This window comes from Tauraco erythrolophus, chromosome 22, assembly GCF_009769465.1.
Source record: "Tauraco erythrolophus isolate bTauEry1 chromosome 22, bTauEry1.pri, whole genome shotgun sequence".
In the NCBI taxonomy this organism is placed as follows: Eukaryota; Metazoa; Chordata; class Aves; order Musophagiformes; family Musophagidae; genus Tauraco; species Tauraco erythrolophus.
In genome coordinates this window covers 1574803-1580148 of record NC_141486.1, presented here as the reverse complement: position 1 = coordinate 1580148, position 5346 = coordinate 1574803, and the positions used below count along the sequence as shown (strand labels likewise).

General features: G+C 47.6%; 1 protein-coding gene across 1 annotated transcript in view; it reads left to right on the top strand.

Moving 5' to 3' along the window:
- Positions 1-206: 206 nt before the first annotated feature.
- The window catches only part of SLC31A1 (solute carrier family 31 member 1), a 28814-nt gene continuing 23674 nt past the window's right edge, over positions 207-5346 (top strand). The window contains exon 1 of the mRNA XM_086625077.1: positions 207-238. The gene's annotated coding sequence lies outside the window, so the exon portion shown is untranslated. The remainder of the gene's footprint in view (positions 239-5346) is intronic.

Sequence of the window (5346 nt, the reverse complement as noted above, 5' to 3'; positions counted from 1 at the left end):
AACGCGCTGCCCGGCAGTGGCGCGCTTTGCGGCCGCGGCGGGTCGGCACCGGCGCGAAGAGGGGAAAAGGGCGCAGGAAGGAGGAAGAGACGCCGCGTGGGGGCGGGGCTTAGCGGGCGGGGGCGGGGCTTAGCGGGCGCGTCGGAGGGGGCGGGGCTTAGCGGGCGGGGCGGGACTTGCAGCGCGGAGTTAGCACGGTGCGGCAGGCGGCTCGTGGCAGTCGAGCGGCGGTCGCGCGGTGAGTGACGCGCGGGGCTCGAGGCGGCCTCGCGCCCTGCCGCGCTCGCGCCCCCCTCTTCCCGCGCCGTCTGAGGGGGCCGCGGCCCCCGGGCGCGCTTGGCGGGACGCGGTGGGGTGGCCTCTCCACGGCGGCGGTGCCTGAGGGGGCAGCGCGGCCCCGGGCCGGCCCGCGGCCTGGGCGAGCAGCGGGTGGCGGCCCCGGCGGGGACGCTCCGCGCTCGGGGGGTGACCCGCTGGGCTGGCCGTGCGGAGGGAGCGTGGCGGCCGTGCGGAAGGCACCCCCGGGGCGCGGGGAGAGGCTCCCGGTGGAGCTGCCGGCCTGGCTTTGCGAGCGGGAGCGGGTCTGCTCCCAAGGTGACAGCCGGGCGCCCCGAGCGCTGTCCTTGCTGGGAACGCCGTTCCCGCCGTTCTGCCCCGAGCCCGGGAGGAGCCGTCACTCCTCAGGGGCTCGGTGCCCGGCTGTCCCCAGGCACGGCTCGGCTTTGCCAGGGGGCTGGTTTTGTTGCTCGTTGTGCCGCTCGGTAGCGACCCTGCAAACCTGCGGTGCCCTCTCGGGACGGGGAGGTTGGCGACGCGTGGGCACCGGCTCCGGGTTCGGTTCTCGCACTGCCGAGCTACCCAGGGGCGACTAGCACCCCTCCCCCTCAGCGTTCGGAACGGTTTCTCGGTGTTAAAACAGCTCAGCTGGGCTCCATGAAGCAGTTTTCCACCTTTGCCTTGTAGCTTAAGGAATGTGCTCTTTGGTTGTTTTCTTCTCCCTGTTGAAAAGCTGGTGCCTCCAGGTGCTCCGTGAGACCCGCTGCCTTGTCTCTAAATTCAGTGCTTCGGAGCTGGGTGATGTTGAAATGCAGCAAAACTGTACGCAGGGGACAGCAAAGTGGCAATATGTGTTGAATAACTTCGATATTTCCTGGCTTTGGGTATTTTCTGGCGCTGATTTTAGGTTTTTTTAGGACGTTAGAAGTGACTCTTTGGGATGTTGGAGTCTGTTGTAGCACTGTGTTTGCAATAATTTGGGGGGTTGATTGTGATGAGAATCAGTGACTTCAGTTCTAAAGGGAAAAGATGTGGAGAAGTGTTAAGTAGCTTTTTCATTGCACAATCTGTGATTATTTTAGAACAAAACCTGCAAAGGGTCAAAAGTCTTGTTTTTGTTTAGAAAAAAAACCACAAAAATGCGCATACACACGATAGTTACACAATAATTTGATGTAAATTCCTAATAGGAGCAGGATGTCTGTCTTGATGCGGTAGGTAGACATGAACTTCAAATAGGAGATGTGGTTCCTGTGTCCTTAGATGAAGAGATAAGTTGTTACTTTGCCTCCTTCTGTATTTCTATCAAGTCAGCAGCCAAGACAGTTTTTTTTAAGCAGTGATGACCTATGGGGCTGAGTCCTAGTGCTGCTCTCAAATTTAGTTTTAGGAGCAGGTAGCGTGATGTCTGTACCTAACTTTTTCCTTGTTTTCAGTACAAAGTTTGACCTGGCAGCAGAAACATGACAGTTCTGATACCATCAAGGATTCCTGTCCCATGAACAACCTCTTAGTTGAGAACCCAGTGTGCTTTCCCAGCGCTAGCAAGTCGTAATTAATGTCAGTGAGGTGGGTAGGTAGCTGGTAGGAGTACGTACTGCAGCACTACAGTGAGCATCACATCTAAGCCCTGTCATAGCCACTTCTTGCTTTATTTTTTTTAGTTTAAACTTTGCTTATAACCCACTTCTGCATTTGAGTTCGCAGTGGGCTTGTGGCTTCAGATGAGTTCTCAGTCACAGACTGATTTTTCCTGTTTGTGCTCATATTCCAAGCTTCAGAATGCTTACTACTATGGCATTTTCTGCAAAGGTGGATTAAACTCCCTTCACAAGTATTTATTAAGTTTACTTCTAATTCGTTTGATCTTAACTTTCGTTGACCCTGACGTAAATGCAGCTTTTGCAGTATTTTTCATGAGTAACAATGTTCGATCTTCTAGGGCAATCTGGCATTCAATTTAATGGTCCCAATTCATAGAATTTATGTTGTAATATTTCCTGAGGCTTTCATCAAGCTTTGGATTATGCACTGCTTTTTCCCTATCCTTCATTAAAGAAGGGAGCCCTGGAAATTATGTGTGAATATTGCTGTTTAAATGTGTGTTGGCTTCGTAACTGTGGATGCGTTGTTGAAGCTGACTGTGACTGCCCTGCTGCACGATCTGAAATTAAAGTGATGCTTTTTGCTACAAACACAAAAATTTTTGCAGTAAGCAGGGTTTTCCTTCTTTCACTCCCTTCCCTCCTTCAAAAAAAAAAAAAAAAAAGGATTGAAAAGAATAAAACTAGCAGGAGTTGCAGAATACCACACAACTTCATACTGAAAACTGAGAAATTTTGTACGGCTGTTTTCTACTGAGTTTTTGTGGCTTGTTCGAAGTTACAGAGAATTATTTCAATTTCAGTTCAAATTGCAAATCTAGAGCAGTTTTCTGACTAGGTTGAGAATTAGAATAATTTCTGCCAGTAAAAAGGAGAAATTAAATAAGCTTCCCAAGTCACTTTTGCATGTTTGCTTTTTTGTTTTAAAGGTGTAGTCCCTGCCACTTACTCTGACTTGCAGTGGTGCAAGGAGAAGAAGGTTTGTATTTTCCTTTTTTTTTTTTTCCTTTTCAGAGAAGAGGTTTGGGAGGATTCTTCTGTCACTTACCCCTTTACAGTGTAACTTCAGGTTTTGGATTAGTGAGACACTCTATCCCCAAACAAAAGCTTAATGCTTGAGAGGGAGGACATAGAGAATTCTAATCTTTAACAGTCTTCTGGCACAAAGAGATGAGAAGACCTACTGCATTCACACGGTGGTAAGTTTTGAGTCAGGGTCTGAAGGAGCTTTCTTTCAGCTGTCTTGTTTTCCAGTCAGACATTAGGTCAAAGAGAAGACAGAACTTTCTGTTCTTTGAACTAAAATGTAATATTTTCTTCTCGCCTTTTTGGTTTCTGTATTTGCTATAAGACCCCTCTGCCCAACAGGAAAAATTTCATGCCTCTGCAGACCTGCTTTCTCCACGCTTGGCTGAAGGTCACCCTGAAAGTTAGCAGTAATCTGCATCAGAATTTTGTGAAGTCGAGCTGAACCAGACTGCCAGTGTGAACTTCTCCAAAAATCTGCCAGAAAATCACTGGGAGTCTTGGCATTTTTTTCGTACAGAAAGATTAAAAAGACTTGATCTAGTTTATGTTGCTTTTCTCTGGGAAATCCAGTCTTAGTTAATCTACTCCATTGCCTTTTGCTTCAATCTAATTTTCTGGAAATGTTCCCAATCAAGTCTGAGGAGACTCAAGACCAATGATTTTTTCGTTAACCTGTTTTCAGCTGAAAGCTGGAATCTGCTAATGCAGAGAATAATTAGACCAATTCCTGTGAACAAATTAAACTCCTATTTTGCTGCACTATGAAACTTTCTGAAGCCTCTCACTTGTTGGTCCTAGAATTAGACTTTTCTGATTTAGAAGCCAAGCTAGAAGCAGGCAACTGTGATGAAATACCTCCTTTTTCTCCTCCTCTGTTTCTACAATCTAATGTCACCTTCACAACGTCTTTTCTTCCCGCTGTTTCACCAGTTCATATCTGCAAGAGCCCTGTTGATTTCCAGTGGCACTTAACTGGGATTGCTAGCTAGAACAATTGCTTCTGTGAAAAATATTTTAAAATTTTCTTTTTGCTCTTTCACTTTACATGTATATAATATTAGAAAATTCCGCAGTTGTTGTTGTACCAGAGATGTGTGTCATTTGTAATCTGTCTAAAAAGCTGTACATGCATACAACCTGTTCAGACTAATGTTTTTGTGAATTAGTATAGCAGACCATGGCAGCTCTGTATCTAAATTAATATAGCAGACTATGTCTTAAGTGATTGAGCATCTTCTGTTCTCAGTGATGCTCAGCACATCTTGTTGTCAAGCCTGAGAAGCTGGGAGAAAATTAGGAAAAGAATACAGCTGTTCTGCCAAGAAACTAACAGCAAGTGCACCAAGCTCCCTCCTGAGACTTCGGGAGAGTTGCTTCACTGTAAAAAAGTCGTCTTTTCCCACACGTGCTCATTAGTTATCAAGGATTCAAATGTCATTCCTCTGATGAAGGAAAATGAGCTTGGAATATGAGCTTTGCGGTATATTTAGCTGATCTTTTGGCTAACCTGGGTAAGAGAAACCTCGACACTTGGCTTCTTTTTTTCTTTTATTAAATATCTAACGCATCTTTTCTTGGGGGAAGGAGTATGTTAAATACACTTCCAGGCTTTTTCTCACATTAGAGAGAGAATTTAATTTGGCTGGATCTGGAGGATTAAAAAGTTCTTTCAGGCCACCTCAAAGACACAGTGCGCTTCTGAACATGCAAGCTAATGCTTGTTAGCCAACTGCTGGCCTGCTCCTTTGGGAGCCTGGAAAAGCAGCTATTTGATAAGTATACGACTTCAGCCTCCTGATGGAGATGCTCGTCCCCGTGACCCAGCCTGCTCCTGGTCTGATTTCTTTCAAACGGTGAACGTGCTCCCTGTGGGAAGATCGGAGCAGCTCCGTGCCGTGCCGTGTGGGCTGAGCACCCGACCTTGGTGCACTGTGTAGCTCAGCAGCTCCCTGCAGCTCCTGGCTGGGTTCCTCCGTATTGTGTCTGGACGGAGGCTGCACGGAGAGCCAGGGATCCAATTGATCAGTTACTGCCTCAATTAACTTTTCCTGCTCCGAAAGGCGTTGTGCTAAGGAGACTTAGTCACAACCTATTGTCACAGCTTGACTGCATTTTCAAACTTGCATCCTTGACTTGGGAAAGAAAAACACTAACAAACGTGAAGCAGACTCAAAGCCAGTGCTCCCAGCAGGCAGGTGGTGCCAGTTCCTTCTCCTCCAGCCCTCGGGAAGTGGCTGTGTCAGTGTAGCACTCCGTGGGAGGGCAGCGCAATGCCGTACGTGTTTCCGATGTGATAAATCAACCCTTGTACATTGAAGTGATAAGGGATTTAGAAGCACGAGCTCTTGAGGAACACATCCAGCCTTGGAATACTGTGGAAGCGAAACGCCACCCACAGTGTTGGTCTGGACTTCTCAGTTGCCTCTTTTATGGTTCC